Consider the following 21,419-nt stretch of genomic DNA (forward strand, 5'->3'; position numbering starts at 1 on the left):
GATTTAATTTTCATGAAAATATATACATGTGGATTTATGCATCAATACAGATATACTTCATGAACTTAGTTTAAAAAAAAATCAAGAAAGGCACTCATCTTAAGTTACCACTTTGGGGAAGAAGAATTTGGAATGATTAAATACAAAATGTATTTGCGACTGAATTTTTTACTATTATTCTTTTTTTGGTGTTTTATCAGATTAACATGAAAAGATGAAATCTATAAGGATACAATCTAAACTAATAATATTAGCTACTTTGGGGAATTAACATTGAAGGAAATTCCATTTTATTTTTCCTTCAGTGAGCCTGCATTGCTTCTGTGGTAAGAAAAAAACACAAAAAAATTTAATTTAAATAAGAGATACTTAATGATATTTAATTATTTCCAATTCAAGTGTGAATTCTTGGGAATGACTGATATAAATACATTAATGGTGACTTAAAGAAAATATACAAAAAATACATATTCAATTTATGGCAAACCATACACTTACCTATGATTCTAAGTCTATACTCTTAGCTCAAATTACATTTGAGTCTAGTCATTCAAGCCAATGAAACATTATAGCAGTTTAAGTATGAATCTACTATGGGGCTCTTTTTCACCATATTCAAATTTTCCCTATATCCAACTTTTATTTTCTTTTATGGGATTATGGAAACTTGACATTAAAATTGTTAACAATAAGTTCCTTCCTCCTTCCCTCTGTTCCTTCCCTTTTCTCTTTTTACTGGAAGTATAAGATTTTTGTATGCCAGCCTTTCTGCCTGCTAGTTCAGCCTACGCTGGTCCCATTATACTGTAGACAGGAGAACTAGGCATTAAATAAAGAGTTGCACTTACCTAGAAAACTCACAAACCTTCCACATGCACACCTCCCAGTAATGGGCATTTTCCTCTAGCTAGTAGGGCCTCTGTAAATAAATGTTCCCACAACACTTCTTTAACAAAATGTGTCTTCCCTCGTCACCTTTGTGTGACCCCTGAAACTAGATGCTTCTTTGGGAAGCCTAACTTTCCTTGCAGTAAAATAAAAGGCAAGTATTTTAAAGTTCTTTCAGCACTGGAATTCTATAGATGTGTGTGAAAAATATGTGACCATTCCACAAGCAATATCTAACATATAGCCATTTTATACTCTGATTTTATTCTATGTAATATTTATTTCAAGGTGTAGGTGCCCAAACCCTCAACCTATAGTAGCTGAAACAATGGTGTCAAAGTAAAGAAATGCTAAGGATTGAATGAAAATATGCACTGAAAGGAGAAAATCAAATAGGAGGAAATGATTTCAGCACCAAGACTGAGACAGTGGTCCCCAGGACCAGATGCCTGAATTCTAATTTTGTGACCTTGGGGAAATTCCCTAGCCTCTTTGTTCCACATTCTCCTCATTTGTAAAGTGGGGATTAGGAGTAGTGTTTCCCATCGTGTTGTTATAGCAACCAAATGAGTTACTGCATGTAAAGCAATGCTTTTATTATAAAAAGGTACCTCAGTGCATGTGTGGGAAAAAAAAAATACATCACCCTGAAAGCAAAGTCGGGACATATTTAATCAAGAATAAATAAAACAAAATCAAATCCTCCTTGAGACCGTTATCTCTATCAAATGCTTGTGTGTAAGTGTTTGTGGTTAGGGTGTGGGGTGGAAGTTAGGAAGGAGAAATCTCAGAAACAGAACAGACACAAAAACTGTAATAGAATAGAAATGTAAAATTGTTTGATACCACCTGCTGGTTACTGCTAGAAATGGCAGAAATAACAGACATTTGGTAAGAAAATGTTGGATTCCTACCACCCCTTTAGCCTAGTGGACAAGGTAATAATTCTTCCTTCCCTTCCTCCAAAATAAATAAATAAATAAATTTACAAATACAGTATAAGTGCACTATGAAAGGTTACAATTTTATTTTATTTTTAAGGTTGAAATATTAAGCATGCTACATGTGAATAATAAAAATGTTGGAACTTTCTATGTATTAGAGGCAGAATTTAGAACTTGGAAAATATACTTTGCCATAAAACCTAAATATCTCAAACTCCACTAATTTAAGTTTGTGAACTTAGAAACTGTTGATTATGATCTGGAAGAAAAAGTTTGAACGGTTGATTATCGTGTAGACAAAACCATGAAGGATTACAAATTTTATTTATGCTTACATCATGGAATACATCATGGATTTAAGAAATCCAAAACTCATATCCTTTTCCCTAAACCCTTTTCATCCTGATGTCCCTTACTCAGTGAAAGGCCTCTGAGAGCTGAATGAAGCCATTTTTCATATTCCAGGTTGAAGTTGTAGTGACATGAATATTCTGCCAGTCTGGGAAACATACTGTTTCCTCTACCAAGAATCTATTCCTTGTCATCTATCTCTATTTAACAAAATCCTATTCCTTCTCTTAATAAAGACCACCTAGTAAGTGCCAGATACTTTTCCTAGGCACCAGGAATACCCCATGAACAAAATAGCAAAGTTTCCTGCACCCAAAGCATGCACATTGGACTAATGCTGAAGTATACACATGTAGCCTGTTCTTTCCGTAGGATTTTGCCTCTAATGGCATCTGTGACCTGGTCCTATGCATATCTCCATCATATCATGTCCTTTTTGAATTTTCTTTTGGTCTACATAGCTGTATATCCCCCGAAACTATATGGATAAAAGTCTATTTGTTGTCTTCTCCCCCAAATGTAAAAAGGTACATAAGAGAGGGTAGGAGATCATTAAATAATTTTTAAATGAATTAGTACATATTAACTGAAAGTACTCCCCCAATGATCTATAATTACTAAACATTAAGTTATTGGGATAATTATAAGATATCTATCCCTTCTTTTATAAAGCAGTAGGCATTAAGTTCCCAAATTGTGCTGGGTACTGTGGAGCTGTGAATGGAATGGGAGCCATACCAAATGAGTTCTATATGAGATGTTTTTTCAAAAGAGCACAAAGTAACTTAGCATCACAACTGGGCAAGGTCTATGATGAACTATAGTTGGGTGACCTACCTAGACTGGGAAGTTGGGTTAAGCATCCCCGAAGAAATAAGGGGAAAAGTAAGAGGATCACCAGACAAGGGAAGATAATACTAGACTGAGGAAGGAATATGCACAGAAGCCCAGCCCAGGGACATGGGAAAATATGGCATTTGTGAGGAATGGAGAGATGCCTGCAAGGTGGGAAGGCAGACGAGCAGGGTCTCATGAAGTGGAGGCCAGAGAGGGAGGCAAGAGCCAGACTATCCAGAGCTTGTCTGATGGTATTAAGGTGATATAACTTCTCAAGAGCAATGGGAAAGCTTTAAAGAGTTCATTTTAAATTGGTTAGAAACAGTCATTGTTTCTTGTTTGAAGGATTCCTTTAGCTGTTGTTTCTCTATAGTTAAGATGGTTGTTTTCTTCTCTAGTTTTTGCCAACATTTTCTCTTTGCCTTTGGTTTATTGCAGTTTGAATATATGACTAGGTCTGTTTCTTGTTTGCTTTCTATTGTATTTATCCTTCTTGGTATTCTCCGAGCTTTCCGAACCTATGGTTTGATCGTTAGTATTTGGCAAGTTTCATTCATGTTTACATCAAACATTTCTTCTGGTCTCAGTTTCTTCTTCTTATGACTATGGTATTCCAATTATGACCATGTTATACCTGTTGAACTTGTAGCACAGTTCCTGAAAGTTTTGTTGTGTTGCTATTGTTGTTTATTCAATTGTGTATTTTTTTTTTCCTAGTTGAATTTTAGTTTGGGAAGTTTCTAGAGATCTACATACAAGCTTATCGATGCAGTCTTCAGCCTTATTGAGTTGACTGATGAGCCCATTAAAGGCTTCTCCATTTCTATTTCTGTGTTATTTTTATTTTTATTATTTCTTTTGATTCTTAGATCTCCCAATCTCTCTTTTTTATATAACCAATATCTTCCTGCATGTTTACTTTTTTCCAAATGAGACATTAACATATTAATCATAGTTATTTTAAATTCCTTCTCTACTAATCCCAGCATCTGTGTTATGGCTGAGTCTGGTTCTGTTTCCTTTTTCTCTTTCAACTGTGTTTTGTGTTTTGTTTTTATTTTTCCTTTTGGTATGCCTTCCAATTTTTCCCCAATAAAAGATATAATTGACATGCATCACTGATAATTTTTTGTTGAAAGCTGACCATGTTGATTTGGGTAACAGGTACTAAGATAAATAGATCTTTAGGGTAGGATTTATGTTAACCTGGCTATAGGTTGGCTGTGTTAAATGTTTGCTGTCATTGCAGGTGCTATAGGATTCAAGGTTTTCTTGTGTTCTTGTGACTTCCCCGCTTGAATTTGAACTTCCCTAGCTACTCCTCCCAGGGAGACTGTGTCTTCAGCTCTTTCTGCTATAAGCTGCTGCTATTTGACTTGAGTCTTACTGGTGTTATCATAAAGTGTAAGGTGGGAGACGTCTACAATCTTCTGACTGAATCTCAGCCTTTTTGGCAGCCTGTGTCTCAGACTGTAACTTCACTATTGTTTCTGCACTGGTACAGCTTTGTTCCTCATTCTTCCTAACTCCTTTTAGTGGCTATAACAAGTCTAATCTATTCCCTTGGTATTCTGATCCCTGTTGATAATGTTTCATTTCCTCATAGTTTTTAGGTGAGAGAGTAAGATTAGAGAAGGCTGGAGAGGAAGGAGTGCCCTTCTGTCAGTTGGGATGAGGTTCTGGCCAAGTCCCTTCCCTTGGACTTGGATTTTGGTTATGGAGAAGGCTTTGGGTATATTTCAAAAAACATCTTCTCCCTTGCCCCTTCCTGCCATTGTCAGGCATGGATATTTCTCAGATTCTTTACCTCTGAGAATCGGTAGGATTCTCAGAGGTAAAGCCCATGAATATGTGCAACAACCCCACAAGACTGTGACCTTAGGAGTTTCTCACTCACACAAGTACACACTCGGTCTCTAACAATTCATCAAAATGACCATTTATGAGCCACTACAGCTGTGTGATGTTTCAGCAGCATCTCTTCCAGGTCAAAATAAATAAATAAATAAATCTTAGCTATATCTCTCTGAATGAGCCTGCCTTTTCACAAGGTGGGATGCCACTTTGCCTGTCACCTCAATTCTCATACAGGTGCAATAAAAGCCCTTAATTTTCATTTGTTAAGCTTTTTCTTACTTAAGGATGTGAGTGACAACTCACAAGCTCTTCACATGTCAGTGCTAAAACCTGATGCTCAGTACCTTGATTTTAATTGATGGTATTTTATAACTTCCCATGTTAGTAGTCATATGTCTATTTTTTTTTCTTCCAAGGAGTTTCTGGTTGTGTTTTAGTTGAATTTGACAGATAATCAGAAAAGCTAGGTAATATTCAGCAAGGTAATGAATCAAGATAATATAGATAACCTTCTGGAAAAAAAAAGAATTAACTGATATCAGCAGATGACTGATAGTCAACAAGGCAAATTCCTAAATCTCTGCATTTGGCCAGCATAATTAAATTTAAGACACAGATGCTCTAACGGTTCACTGTGTTTCCAAAAACTGAAATCTTAAAAGAGGAACTTTGAAACAAATACAAATGAATTAAAATGAATTATAATATAATGTCAGAGTATTATTATATTACTGTATTTACATGATTTTAAAATAGCATGTTAAAAGTAGGAAAATCCAAGGAATCAACCAAGTTTTTAATCATATATACCTGATTTATTCAGTCAGATTGCTTAGTATTTGTTCCCCCACTAACTGGCTTGATGATATTTTTTTCAAAATTATTACCTATAAAGTCTGGCCAAATTATTTAATGCTTTCACTATAAGAATAACCAAAATCATATTGCAAATTTGGAAGAAGAAAATTCATACAGTAATGATAGTGACACTAATTTACTATCTCTACACACTAGTTGTTAAATTAGTAAGGTATTAAAAACTTTTGTGGATACAGACTGAAATTTATTTGCATTTGGTGTGAATGTAAAAGTACATACACATCTATGCATATGAATATTCCGGAGCTCTGGGGACTCGGTGGTGGAGACTCAGGCTATGAGTATTAGTTAATATTCCAAATGTCTGTTGAGTGCCCCATTCATGTAACACCCTGAATATTCCCAGAATATAGCGTATCATAATATATGCTACTGTTTACTTTCCCATCCCCTCAAACAGACAGTAACTTCTGAGCATACGGATCACATTTTTCTTGCTTACCTTGTGTCTCTAAGGTCTAGCATAGCGCCTGGCACATATTCTCTAACTGAATGAATGAATAAATAGTTTCGAAGCAAATACTGCTGTTTGTGTGGATACAGATACAGAAATGAATGTGTATGTCTGTGTGTCTGGGGTTAAATACATAAACACACAAAAATAGTCTAGCTATTTTTTTTCAGTATTCAATGACTAAAGAAGTGGGTGCCTTTAGAAGTTTTTGGATTAGAGAAATTCATGGTCATTGAAATGGGTTTAAGTAAATATTTTATCCACTCAATAAGTTGGTCAAAAAATATATATGTAATACTTTATATATATAATAGTATATATATTATACAGTGTATATATAATGTACAGATATAAAAATGTTATATATGTAACATAAATTTATAAAATTACATTTATATATATAAAATAATGTTAATATTAAGGCTTAGAAAAGATATTAAGCTAAGCTTGTTCTCTGAAGTGAGCAGATGAGAAAGCAGACAATATACAATGAAAGGCTTGCACTATCCTCTGATACCACAGCAGATATCCCCCTGGTAGTATGTCTGCTGTGGTATCAGAGACACAGGCTTCCTCTCTCTTGTTTCTCTGCTGTTTTCAAGGCAATGATCCTGTCCCTAGGGTTGAAGAGGGCTTGTCAACTCTTGGCCTCCATTCCAGTAAACAAGAGAGGAGGGAGAAGGAGAGGCACACCCATTCACCTTAAGGGTGCAGGCTGAAAATTACACACCTAATTTTTACTCATATGTGTTTGAGAACTTATTCACATAACCACATCTAGCAGTGGAGGAGGAAGGGAAATATAGTCTTGACCTGATGTACACAGACAGACTCAAGACTTCTGATGTTCTTGTAAATTATTAGGAAATAACTAATCATCTCTGACAGAGGCCTGTGGACAATGTAAATTATTTGAAAATTTAGGAAAAGAAGGAAGGAGTGTTTCACAGTAAGCCTCTAACATACCAATCTATCTACTAAAACAAAATTCAACATAAGGGAATGCAGTGCCCTCCTGCAAGACATTCCAATGCACTTGCTATGCAAATGCAGCTCTGAGATAGTCCCAAGGCCCACTCCCCAGTGGTTAGGTCCCATTTAAGTAGAGATCCTAGAGCTACTAGTACCCTAAGCACATTGTCTTTTTTTTTTATTATTATTATTGTAATCAATTGTTATTACCCCAATACATTTTTTTTTCTACTGTACAGCATGGTGACCCAGTTACACATGCATGTATACATTCTTTTTTCTCAAATTATCACGCTCCATTATAAGGGACTAGACATAGTTCCCAATGCTACACAGCAGGATCTCATTGCTAATCCATTCCAACGGCAATAGTTTGCATTTATTAACCCAAAGCTCCCAGTCCATCCCACTCCCCCCATGTTCCTTGGCAAGTGCAAGTCTATTCTCCAAGCTAAGCACATTGTCTTTTAACTACCTTTCTAAAGTTTGCTCTGTAGGCTGTTCTTTACTGCTTGTCATTCAGTTGTTCAGGTTCCACAAGGTCACATGTTACTCCTCTTCTCCTCTTACTTCACTGCTCTCTTTGGACAATATAATTTACTCTGATCTCTTAACCTGTCGCTACATGATAAAGATCTTTAAGGATGTATCTGATGAGCTCCAGTGCCACCCATCTCTGCCTGACCATCTTCTGCATATCTCTAGTGGACTCAATAGAAGTTTATTGATCCTCCTATATGACATTATTTTTTTAATTAAAAATCTATCCAGGAGTTCCCATCGTGGCTCAGCAGAAATGATCTGACTAGCATCCATGAGGACTCAGGTTTGATCCCTGGTCTCGTTCAATGGGTTAAGGATCTGGCATTGCCCTGAGCTGTGGTATAGTTCGCAGACATGGATCAGATCTGGAATTGCTGTGGCAGTGGTGTAGGCCAGGGGCTACAGCTCCGATTTGACCCCAAGCATGGGAACCTCCATATGCCATGGGTGAAGCCCTAAAAAGACAACAAAAAAATCTATCCAATCTGCTAAGTGCTGGCCACCTTGTTAGACACGAATATCAAAAAACAAGAGTTATCGGCTCTGGGAGAATATAATCTCTTGGAAGAGGCAAATAACTGACAGGCAGATAATTACAGATGGTATGATAAGGGATGGAGAAAGTATGGGGTGCTCTGAGATTACCTAAAAAATATCTCCCCAAGATTTTGGACTCAAAGAAAGCTCACTACAGGAACTGGTATATAAAGGACATTTGAAGAGTCTAAAGAATAAGTTCAATGAAGAATAAAACATGTTCCTAGGTCTGAGTGGGTCATTGTAGAAAAAGGTACACTCAGGTTAGGCTGGGTAGGCTCACGAAGCCCTCATTATCATGGTCAGAGTGTCTGTCAATGGCTGTTGTAAGGTCATGGAAAAGTTTCATTCAGGAGAGGGTTATGTAACTAGATTTGAGTTTCAGAAAGACCACCTTTGCCAGACTATGTAGAACAAAATGGAGAAAAGTAAGACTAAGGACAGAGAGACCAGAGAAACGTTTTACAGTAATCCTACAGAAATAAGTCCCATAGAAATCCCAAATTCTATTCACAATAGAATAGAATTCCATTCACAACTGAATCTACAGTCTAAACTATAACCTCCCGTGTCTCTCATAATTCTGTACTGTAGAGAATGACATGACATTTATCGAGTCACCCACTTAGAAATCCGGGATAATTCTGCAATTCCTGCATTTATCTCCCCTTCAGATTCACCATGTCCCACACATCTCTTCCCCTGGCTTCTCTCGAATCTTTCTTTCTACCAGGGTTCACTGTCCGATTTCAGGCCTTCATTATTTCTCACCCAGATGATGTTATTTGTCTCTTAACTAGTTACCCTCTATCACTCATACCATTTCAATCTATTTAAACAATGCTCCCCATCACAGTCTTCCCTGAACTCAAATGCATCCCTTTTACTCCCTCACTAAATTACCCTTCAAGCAATTTCCATGGCTTTAGCCTGAAATGTAAAGCTGTACATGCACTGGCTTCGGTCTAACCATCCTTACAAACAAACGAATCCCATGACTGAGATAACCGAGCAACAATCTGTTGTTCTTCTTATACTCCAAGTTGCTTTTGATAAGTGTGTACCCTCTGCTTAGAACATGGCTTTTTCCATTACGCTAATTTGCAAGGCTTGACTTGATTCTTCTTCCCTTGGGGCTTCTCTGACTTCCTCAGATATAACTGCTTCCTTCTTTTTGCCCTTATCATTTTTTTTTTTTTTTGGTCTTTGTCTTTTCTATGGCTGCACCTGCCACATGTGGAGATTCCCAGGCTAGGGGTCGAATTGGAGGTGTAAATGCCAGTCTATGCCAGAGTCACAGCAACACCAGATCCCAGCAGTGTCTATGACCTACACCACAGCTCAGGGTAACGCCGGATCCTTAACCCACTGAGCAAGGCCAGGGATCAAACCCGCAACCTCATGGTTCCTGGTTAGATTCATTAACCACTGAGCCACAACACGAACTCCTTTTTTGCCCTTACCTTATTTTGGAATATCTCTCTCCCAGAATCTGCAATCCTTCATTTCACTTACTTATTTATATGCCTCTCTCGCTGCTCCATACTCTGAGCAGCTTGTAGGCACATGGAAATGCCACACCTAACCCAGATTCTGGCTAGAGTAAATTCTTATTTTCTCTTGGTTCATCAGATGAAATAATTAATTTAAAAAACCTGCAAACAGTAATACTGAGAGAACATATTTACAAATTCTCTAAGAAGGAACATAGATTAAGGAACTAAGAAGGCTTAAAATGAAACAGATATAAATAGTAGTATAAATTGATACCTTTTTCACATAAATCATATATTCCTACATTAAAAAGTATCACTTAGGAGCACCAACTATATGCCACATCTATTATAAGAACATTTCATGTATTAATTGGTTTAATTCTCATAACAACCCTGTGAGTTAGGTATTAATATCATCCTCATTGACAATTGAGGAAATTGGGGCTAAATGAGGCTGAGCGCCTTACTGAAAATCACATTGTTAGCAAGTGGTACAGGCAAGATTACAAACCCTGGCACTTTGCCTCAGAAGTCCACGCTCATCACTAAATTGTACTGCCTAATCTATAAGTGGTCTTCTCTTTCAAAGCCAGTTGTGTGCCTATATTATGTATTTTTCACTATCATGAATCTAACGCTTGTGATTTTCTACTGCAACCCCTAAGATCTTTATAGATTTTAAAGTTAGGATTTCCCGTCATGGCGCAGCGGAAATGAATCTGACTAGGAACCATGAGGTGGCAGGTTCTATCCCTGGCCTCGCTCAGTGGGTTAAGGATCCCGCATTGCCGTGAGCTGTGGTGTTAGGTCGCAGACATGGCTCAGATCTGGCATTGTTGTGGCTGTGGTGTAGGCCGACGGCTACAGCTCCAATTAAACCGCTAGCCTGGGAACCTCCATATGCCATGGCTGCCGCCCTAAAAAGACAAAAGACAAAAAAATAAAATAAAAATTTTAAAGTTATATTGTACATTAAAGTGTTGTGAGCAATTCCTGCTATGGCACAAGGGGATTGGTGGTGTCTTTGCAGTCCTGGTGGACACAGTGGGTTAAAGGATCCTGGGCAGCCACAGCTGAGCATAGGTCTCAACTGCAGCTTGGATCTGATCCCTGGTCTGGGAACTCCATATGCCATGGGGTGGCCAAAATAGAAAAAAAAAAAAAAAAAGTTTCCATTGCTTGAAAAATGGCTACGCACAATGTGCATTTAAATCAGGCAGAGAACCCAACTAGTATCCATGAGAATGCAAGTTCAATCCCTGGCCTCGCTCAGTGGGTTAAGGATCTGACATTGCTAAGCTGTGGTGTAGTCACAAATGCAGCTCGGATCCCACTTTGCTATGCCTGTGGCATAGGCCGGCAGCTGCAGCTCCAATTCAACCCCTAGCCTGGCAACTTCTATATGCCATGTGTGGCCCTAAAAAGACAAAAGTACAGTAGAAAAAAAAATTGTATTGGGGAAATAACAATAAAAAAATTTTTTTAAAAAAGAGTATGCAAGTCCCCCTTGCTTAGGAGAATAAAGTTAATTTTAGAAAAAAGAAAAAAAGAAAAAAAGTCAGGCAGGGATTTGGATTCTGCTCCTGTCACAGTAGCTATATAACTTCCTCCATCTTTAAAATAAAAGTGATATTTTTCAGAGGGGTGATTGTTGAGAGGATAAAGTATGAGCTTATATGCCTGGTACATAGAACTGTTCAACAAATGTAAAATTATCCTCCTTTCTCCCTCTATCTGCCCCCTTTCTCTCTCAGCCTCAGTGACTTGATCTCTAAAATGGGAATTCTAGTATACTGTAATATGGTATTTTGTATACTTGGACATTAAATTATTTATGCAAATGTCCCATTTGGAACCTGTTGAATAAAGAATGGTATAGCTTCCTTATTACTTCTGAGTTCTCTAGGGCCCCAATGTGTAGATGAAGCTGTTAAGAATCCAAACCAAGGATGCAAGAGTCCCATCTAGTGGTGGTTTAAGAAAAAAATCAAAACACACCTAGGGATTATACTGCTTAAATAGTTGCCTAGAAAGCCTTGGGCTAATTTATTTTAGTTATGCATTTCCCACCTTGAGAAATAATTTAATGTGGCTCACAGAGAAAGAGAAGGGAAAGCCTTGCATTGGGTTCCTCTCTGTTCCTCCACTGTCGTAAGGATGTCCAAAAATCTTTTCAGAATAGACTCACACATTTCTGGTCTTTTTAAACATTTTCTTCATGACTGAACTTCCTTGTTCCCAGATTTCTAAAAAGGATGTGATATAGCTCCTCAATTAGGCATAATGTGATAGCCTAGTGCCATCAAATAGATTAAGTGGTGTCATTATGACTTAAGACCAACCTCTTGCAGGAGCTATCCATCAATCATAATCTATTCCATTTGAGAGGTGGGTGACTTCCAAGAAATCTAGCGTGGTTCACATCTAATCCCAAATGATAGCAGACAAGAGTTGGGAGTTGTGGCTAGGTAAGGCTAGGTCTAAAAATGACTGAGTACAGCCTTCCAGGTATATTACTCTGGGATCCCCACACCTCTGCTCCATTACCCAAGAAAGTTCTATCTGGTATAACTTGGCAGTTATCACCGTATTTGTTATGGACTGTATGCCTGTGTTCCCCTCAAATCCATATGTTGAAATCCAATCCCTGATGTGTTGGAGGTGGGGCCTTTGAGAGGGAGCCTGGTCTTGAAGCCGGAGCCCTCCTGAATGAGATTAGTGCCTTATAAGAAAAGGCCACGAGAGTTAGCTCACTCTCTTTCTGCCTTGTGGGATACAAAGTATACAGCAACCTATAATGAAGACGACAACCCTCGCCAGAACCACACCACATTGATCTCAAACTTTCAGCCACCAAAACTCTGAGAAATTAATTTCTGTTGTCTGTTAACTACCTAGGCTATTGTACTGTTAAAGTGACTTAAACTAAAGCAGTAATATTCTGACGACATAAATTTGAAAGAAAATAATATATTAAGTATGATGACAGTAAAGCAATTTTAAAAAGACCACAGAAAACACTATCTGTACAAACTCCCCATTGTTATTAGGTCTTTTTACTATTTCAATCTTATAAGTGTATTGTCATAAAATGCAAGGTGACTGTTCAAACGTTAATACTTTTAGTGATTTCTTATAGTTCCCTGAGGTGATTTAACTGGGAAGGTATGTTATTTGTGATAAATAATTCATTATTAAATAATTTTTTATCACGAAAAGGTCACCCAAGTAGAAATTGTTTCCTTAAAAGACTAGAACATATCTGAAAATAAATAATAGCTTTAATTTTTTTGAGAGTTTAAAAACTAAGGATAAAAAAATTAAAAATAAATAAATAAAAATAAAAACTAAGAATAAATATGCAATCAAAGTTTTGCTATAGTAAAACTAAGTATTTACTGACCTAAAGCTATTTGAATAGGAAAGTAATCAGAGTAGAAAAGCCATTTTTCTCCATTTTGTTATTTCAAAGCTTAAGTGAAGGAAAAAAGAATTAAAAACAAAAAACCAAAACAAAATGACAACAGTAAGAAAAAAAACCTTCCTCTTGAAATACCTGAAATCTCCCTTACATATTCTATAAGGTTATCAAGCTTTCACACATGAGTTCCAAGACAAAGTATATTCTAGAGGGATGGTTTTACAGAATGCAGTCAAAAGTAGTCATCATGGGGTTCCGGTTGTGGCTTAGTGGTTAATGAATCTGACTGGAAACCATGAGGTTGAGGGTTTGATCCCTGGCCTCGCTCAGTGGGTTAGGGATCTGGCGTTGCCATGGGCTGTGGTGTAGGTTGCAGATGCGGCTTGGATCCCATGTTGCTGTGACTGTGGTGTAGGCTGGTTGCTACAGCTCCAATTGGACCCCAGCCTGGGAACCTCCATGTGCTGTGGGTGCAGCCCTAGAAAAGCCAGAAAGAAAAGACAAAAAAAAAAGTAGTAATCAAATTCTCTACCTCAGATTAAAATTAGAAGTTTCTAATGACTAAAGTGAACTACCTATAATATAGGTAGCTATTCATTTATAGTCCTGGATTAACTAGGTTAAATTTGCTTAAAATGCGGAATATGACGCTGGGACAGGAGTGAATTTTGAAAAGTCCTTCAATGTATTAGTTACTGTATCATTCTATATCATAATCCGATAGTATCAACTTCTGGGTAGGAAATAGGGCAAGGAATCTGAAATACTTCAATAAGCAGCCTCTGATGCCAACAGGTATCTATTGTTCAAATCTGAACATTCACCTCAAGTTCTGATCTATGTTTAGTGAGCTGACTCTCAAACAAAAATTACCCACGTTTGAAGCAATCACCCCGGTTATTTCAGATTTCAGGCTCTAAAAGCACCAAAAAAAAAAAAAAAAAAAAAGGAGAAAGTAGTTTGATGGCATAATAGTGCAGTACAAAAAGAAAATGAAGGCATTAGAGTTAGAGAACTGAAAGGTCAAATTCTTTCTTTGTTACTGACCTGCTCTCTGATAATGGAGTAGTCTCTTAACACTACCAGGTTTCAAAACTCTTGTCTGAAAAAGCAGGGATAATTACTTTTCTCACCAGGGATATCTTATTTTTTTTCCAGAATTAATGATTCAATTTGAAGTGTCTAACACAATGTATGACCCATGCATGACCCATAGAGATGCTCAAAAACGCTATTTTCAAATTTTTTTCTCATCACTGTGACTGCACAGATTTCAATGCAGGAAATGGGATTGGATAATCTGCCCTCATAACTTGATTGGTCATAACTGTATCGAAGTGATATTTGCATGTTCTGAAAAAAAATCTAAAAGTAAAAAATATATATATTCACTGACAAAACTAACAGCTTGCACTTTTAATTCTCATCCTATGCCCTTCCCAATAATCCATTCTCACCAGTCAATCCTGAAACAACTCCTTAACCTGCCCCTAGACTAGAACCAGCAAGGCTTTCTCATATTCCTTGCCATGGCTTCTTAATGGATTTTGCTTCAGTCACTTTCCTAATTGGCAGTGGCTGACTGGGATGATTCTGTGACAGCGGGAAGAGGGCGGCTGGTGGGCTGGCAGCTTGCTGATTAGCATGTGCTGCCTCGTGCCAAAGTCAATTCTGGGATGCCAGGTGTGCTGCCTGTTAGCACTCCGCAGCCCATGCCTCGTGGAAGACAGGGATTTGGAACCAGTTTTGCAGACTGTTTTTGCCCTGCACAGGCTTTCCTTTCACTGCCGTCCTATCCTGCTACCAACCAGGCATTCTACTGCTGCCACTGTTTCCCTTCTTTCTAAATCAAACCATCTAAGGCTGCCCCAATTCCGTGGCCTAGACAGGCTGTAGCTGTATCCGAGTCTTTCTGATTTTCTCTCTTTTTTTCAATTTCATTTCAGCTTCACTGAGGTATCATTGGCAAATAAAACTGTAATGTATTTAAAGTGTACAATATCTTGAATTGATAAAAGCAATGAAAGGATCTCCACCACAGTTACCGAGCAAACTCATCTCACATATTCACCTTTTTTTCCTTTCTTTTCGTGAAAACACAAGTTCTCTTCCCCTAGCAAATTTCAGTTACACAATACAGGGTTATCAACCATAGTCATCAGGTTATACATTAGGTCCTCAGTCCTTCGTCATCTTAGAACTGAAAATTTGTGCCTTTTCAACCAGCTTGTCCCTGTTCCCCTACTCCCAGCCCCTGGCCACCACAATTCTGTTCTCTGTTTTTATGAGTTCAGTGTTTTCTTTGCTTTTATTCTCAGCTCATTCATGCCTTGATCCAAAGACCATTTGGATTCATAGCATATTCTACAGTATCCTTGGTTCTTAGAAAATATTTCAAGTTGCTATTTGTTGAATATACAAAACAACAAAAGGATATGTTTACTTTGAGATGTAAAAAAAAATCTGTAAACATATTGTTTCTGGGATCCTCTTAGCATCCTTATGAAATGGACGGCATAAGAGTTTAATCAATTTACAGTGGAGAAAATCTACACTTTAGAGAGATTACATGTGTGCTTAATCTAGAAGTGGAATCAGGACCTGAAAGAAGTTCTCTTCATTCCTGGTGCTATGTGTTGTCTCAAACACATAGTTTAGCACTCAACATTGTTATTTGCTATATTATTAAAGGAAAAAATATGTATATTCTTTCATTCAGATCATAGTTATCTCATCACTAAACTATAATAACCTCATTATTAAGGGGTTTTCTGACCAATGGATGAATGGTTTCTCAAAAACTGAACTGGAATGATCTTATCTGCCAATTTCACGATCGCCTATAGTGTGTTTCATTTAATAGGGACACAGAGCCCACTATCTGCATAGCTCTTTAGAACTAAATGAAGCAGTATATTTTTCACTCACTAATTCCACTGTCCAAAAATGTTTCTAATGTTAAATAACCTGTTAGATGTACTAATAAAGGAGAGAAATGCCTCAGAGTAAGACTAATGCAGAGACCTATGGGGGATTAGATAATGATGAGGGAAACAGGTTAAAAGGAAGGTAAGAATCAGGGAAGGGAAGAAGAAGACTAGAGAGAGTATTGATAAAGCTATGAAGACAGTAGATATATAATAACTCAAAATGATAATCTAATAATTAGATATCTAATATTTGGTTTATAACATATACTATATATGTAATATAGAATTTTCAGCTCAACCAAAGAGAGGTCTGGTCTTTGCTTTCAGCTCCCAGGAGGTCATCTCTAGGCCTGGAATATCACACTTGATAGGAATGGCCTTGCCTGGGGGCTTTGACCCAGACAAATAGTGACAATTGCATTTATGGTGGGAGTTTTGGAACAGACTGTATTGACTCTGCCTCCTGAGAGGTGGAAACTGAGATCAGCCACAAGACTGGTCAACCATGCCCATGTGAAAGAGCCCCAAATGCCTCTGGACACCAAGGTGCAGGTCAGCTTTCCTGGCTGGCAATATCTGTGTGTGTTGTCACATATCAATACCAGGAAAGTAATGCTGTCCCTGATTCCACGAGGAAAGGTCCATGGCTCTGTGTTTGGCACTTTGCCTGGACTCAATTCTGTGTTTCCACCTTTGGATGACTTCAATGTGTATTTTTTCCCTCTAATAAATCACACTGTGAGTGTAACAGCATCCAGTGTGTTCTGTGAGTTCTGATGAATTATCAGATCCGAGAGTAGCATTGTGATCTCTCTACTTATAGTCAGTCAGAGTGACTGCCGTCTTCTGCTTTGTGTTCCTTCTAAACTTCACTGTTGGCTAAACTACTGCAATGGGGTAATTTTTACTTGTTTATTTTTTCCCCCAATATCCATTCAACCTTCATTTGGAAACAGCAGTCTGATTTCCTATATTAAAAAATTAGGAAAGTACCCTGCTTATGCTTTTAGTCTATATGGTTTTGTCTTTGTTAACCTAACTCTTGTTGAACTCACAAATGTGTTTATCTATATCCTCCACTTAAAATCATCTTCCACTTACTTATTGTCTCAGTTTTAACTTATTTTCCATCAGCTTAAAAAGTAGTAAAATAACTGCCCTCCTGAAATTTAAATTCTAGTGAACAAGACAAATTTAACAAAAATATTTTTTCTACTAAATAATGGAATATGGAATGGAGAAGAGGGTAGGATCAGTGAAAGGAGACCACTCGGGATTGGGAAGCAGTTCACAATTTTAATTTAGATGGGCAGATAGGTCTTTTTGAGAAGATGGCAGTTTAGACAAGGCTGAAGGAAATGGAGGAGTTATCCACACAGATATCTGGGGAGAGAGAAGTCCAGGCAGAGGGAAGAGACAAGCCTTAGAAGTAAATGGCTGGTATATTCATGAAATAAAAAAAGAGGCCTGAGTGCTAAAGAAAGCAGAGGGCATAGGAGGGGCAGCTTGGAAGGCAAGGGAGCTCATACTGCGTAAGGACCTCCTGACTTCTGGAGGGCCTTTTGCTTTCACTCCGAGTATGTTGGTGACCCAGTGGGTTTAGAGAACAAGTATGATATGATCTGACTTACATTTTGAAAAGGATTATTCTAGCTACTATGTTGGGAACAAACTTCCACAAAGGTAGAAACAAGAAACAGTTAAGAGGCTAGTGCAGTGTTATGGACTGATGGCTGTGTCCCACAAAAATCCATATGTTGAAGTCCTAATGCCTACTGGGACTGTATTTAAGAGTTGGGGCCTCTATGAAAGTAACTAAAGCTAATTGAGGTCCTAAAGATAGAACCTGGATTCAATAGGATTCAATAGGATTAGTGTCCTTCTAATGAGACATACCTCCCTCTCTCTCTCTTCTGTGTGCACAGACAAGGAGAGGCCAGGAGAGGACATAATGAGAAGGTAGCATCTGCAAGCCAGAAAGAGAGCTCTCGACAGCCCTGAATTGTTGGCCTCCAGCCCTGACCAGCCCTGTGAGAAAATACATTTCTGTTGTTTAAACGACCCAGGCTGTGGTTTTCTGCTCTGGCATTCCAAATTGACTAAGACATGTAGTGATCAAGAGGGATAATGGTGACTCAGTCTACAGTATCAGCCGTTATAGGGTGACTAGGTTTTGAGAAGGAGATTGAAAGTTCAGCATATTGAGTTTGAAATGTCTATTGGACATCCAAGTAGTAATGTAAGAAAGACAATTGAGTTTTTGTGTTTGGAGTTAAGGGAGGAGGTCTAGACAGAAGCTATGCATTTGGTAATTATCACATGAAAATACCAGTAAGCCATGATAAAGGATGAAGTCTTCAAAGTAGAGAGTATAGAGGTAAGAACAGCTAAATACTGAGTCCTGGAACCCTCTAATATTTTATTTGTCTGGGAAGCAGTAGGGACTTGCAAAGCAGACTAAGAAGGCATGAAAAGTAAGAGACAAATCAATACTGTGTGGCTATTTTGGAACCCACAGGAAGAAATTCTTTCCAAGACACTTCTTCTCATTTAGTGAAAGGGATGTACTCTATCAAAGGCTGCTGATAGGACAACTAAATTGATCTGAGGATTGGCCATTGGATTTAGTAATGTGCAAGACCTTGACAGGAGCAGATCTGGTGGAGGAGGAGAGACAAAGGCCTGATTAGAGTATGCTTGCAAGGTCACAGGAGAGGAAAAATTGGGGACAGTAAATATAACAGACTCTTTCACAGTAAACTCTTTCAAGTAAATCTGTTTAAAAGGATAGCAAAGAAATGAGGTGGTAGCCAAAGGGCTTAGTAAAGTCAAGAGAATTTGACTTGAAGATTGAATAAATAGCATTTTATTTGTATTTCTTTTGGGGATGACTGAGTAAGGATCCCAGAGACCAGTGGCATTAGAGATAATGTGGAGAATTGCTGGAATGATACCCTCAACAGGTGAGAAGGGATGTGTTTCAGTGTATAGGTAGAAGGGCTAGCATTGTATATGGAAATATAGTCAAAGCAGCATTCATGGGTGTGGGACCTGGAGTAGATGAGGCTATGGGATGCTAGGGAGTTTCTTTTTAGTTGCTTCAATTTTCTCAGTGAAGTGAAAGTCAAGGACATCATCACAGAGCCAAGTGAGATACAAATGAGATACAAAGTGCAGAGTGAGGATGTGTGAGAAGTTGTTTCCTTCTAATAACAGCCTCCAGTTCTCCTAGACTTACTAATAAGTGTGAATCTGTCCATGATGATTGTATCAGGGGTGGGAATGTGACCCCCATCTAACTCAATTATGGGACTCTAAGATGGTGCTTCTTGTGTGTGTCTAGACAAGCTCATGATCAGTTAAGAATGAAGTTAACAAAGAGGTGTAAGTTAGCTTGACTTGGTAACTAAGGTATTAATTTTACCTTAATTAAAGAAGCCGTGATTAAAACTAAACACATCACTGGCATATTTCACTTAATATCAAAGATTTTGATATTCCTTTCAAACAGCTAAACACTGATGACAATAATGAATGTCAAAGAAGCTGGACTGCTGCACAGATATGTCTTTAGAAGTTCATAGAGTTCAAAACTCCCGAACTGTGCCATCCTGGGATATCCAACCTAAAGTAAAACAAGATCTGACACTCTTTACATATTTTATGATATGAAGAAGAGCATTAAGTATTCAATAATAAGTAGTAATAATAATTTCAAGTGATTACATAGCATTTACTACATGTCAGAACTGTTTTGTGTTCCATGGGTCTATGAATATGTGTGTGTGTACTGATTTCCTGAACTACCTCGAAGCAATAGTATAATTCGAGTTTTGCAGAATGATGAAACTAAAGTACAAGGAGGTTAAAAAAGCTTTCTGTAGCTCACCTATTCTGAATAATAGTAGAGCCAGACTTTGAACCAAGATACAAACATACCTTGGAGATATTGCAGGTTCAGTTCCAGACCATCGCAATAAAGTGAGTGTCACAGGATACAGAGTAAAGCAAGTCAGGCAGAAATTCTGATTTTCCGATATATATAAAAGTTATGTTTACATTATACTGTAGTCTACTAAGTGATGGTATCATCTCTTATAAAAGGTGCATACTTTAATTTAAAAATACTTTATTGCTAAAAAATTATAAGCATCATCTGAGCCCTCAACGAGTCACAACCTTTTTACAAAAGTGACATCAATGATCAATGATCACAGATCACTGTAACAAATATAGTAATAATAAAGAAGTTTGAAATATGGTGAGAATTACCAAAATATGTCACAGAGACATGAAGTGAGCAAATGCTGTTGGATAAAATGTCACTGATAGACTTGCTTGATGCAGGGTTGCCACAAACCTTCAATTTGTAAAAAATGCAACAAACTGCGAAGTGCAATAAAGTGAAACACAGTAAAATGAGGTATGTCTGTGCTCTGGGTCCGGAATATGTACTCTTAATCATTTCATGACCTTCATAGCAAATGACTATTTTTTTTTCTTTTTTTTTCCTCTATTTTTCTTATTGTAGCAGACATCATTAGCTGTTAATTCAATATTTAGTCAATCCATAACATTAGAATGCTGAATTTATTCAGGGTGGCAACTTCTCAGACTCTCCAGCTATGAGACCAAGTTAGGCTAATAATACATAATTAGAGATTATTTGAAGGGTCTTGGGGGAAAGCTCATTAATGGTAAATGGAGCTGGAAGGAGTCTTTTGTCCTTTTCCTTTACTATTTCCTGTTTCCTGTATATGGAAGTGATGGCTGGAGCACTGACAGACAAACATACATCCTAACAGATGCTTCTCATTTGGTTTTAGTTTTTAATAGGAAAAGCTCTCCCTATTCCATACTGAATATAATGTTAAGACAAAGATCCCAGGATATATTTCTTATACATAAACATATTCATATAGTCATATGTTCAGGTATAAACTTATAGTCATATATTCATAAACTTATTCATAAATTTGAAAAATGATTTGGCTTCAAATATACACACTGTAATTGGCAAACTCATTATGGTTACATCTTACTCATATGAAGATCTGAAGGATGTTAAGCAACTGAAAAGAACAGAAGCCACAGTTTTACAGAATAAACGATATGTTTATAGAAAAACAAAGTGAGATTTTTACGTTGCGAATGCATTGTTTAGTGACAGGAGCCTTGAAAGCACAAAACCTGAGGTTTAAGGTTCAAAGTTTCCCCAGTGCTTTCTTGTAGGATTGGCAACAGAGAGCAACTACCTCATCATGAAGGGAGTTTTGTTTGGTTTTTCTCCAAGCATCTAGAATCATGTGA

At 37.5% G+C, this 21,419-nt stretch overlaps 1 protein-coding gene across 1 annotated transcript in view; it reads right to left on the reverse strand.

Annotated features, from left to right (window-relative positions):
• Nucleotides 1–21,419, reverse strand: part of GABRA2 (gamma-aminobutyric acid type A receptor subunit alpha2) — a 124,543-nt gene that overhangs the window by 21,727 nt on the left and 81,397 nt on the right. The window lies entirely within an intron of this gene.

This window comes from Phacochoerus africanus, chromosome 10, assembly GCF_016906955.1.
Source record: "Phacochoerus africanus isolate WHEZ1 chromosome 10, ROS_Pafr_v1, whole genome shotgun sequence".
In the NCBI taxonomy this organism is placed as follows: domain Eukaryota; kingdom Metazoa; phylum Chordata; class Mammalia; order Artiodactyla; family Suidae; genus Phacochoerus; species Phacochoerus africanus.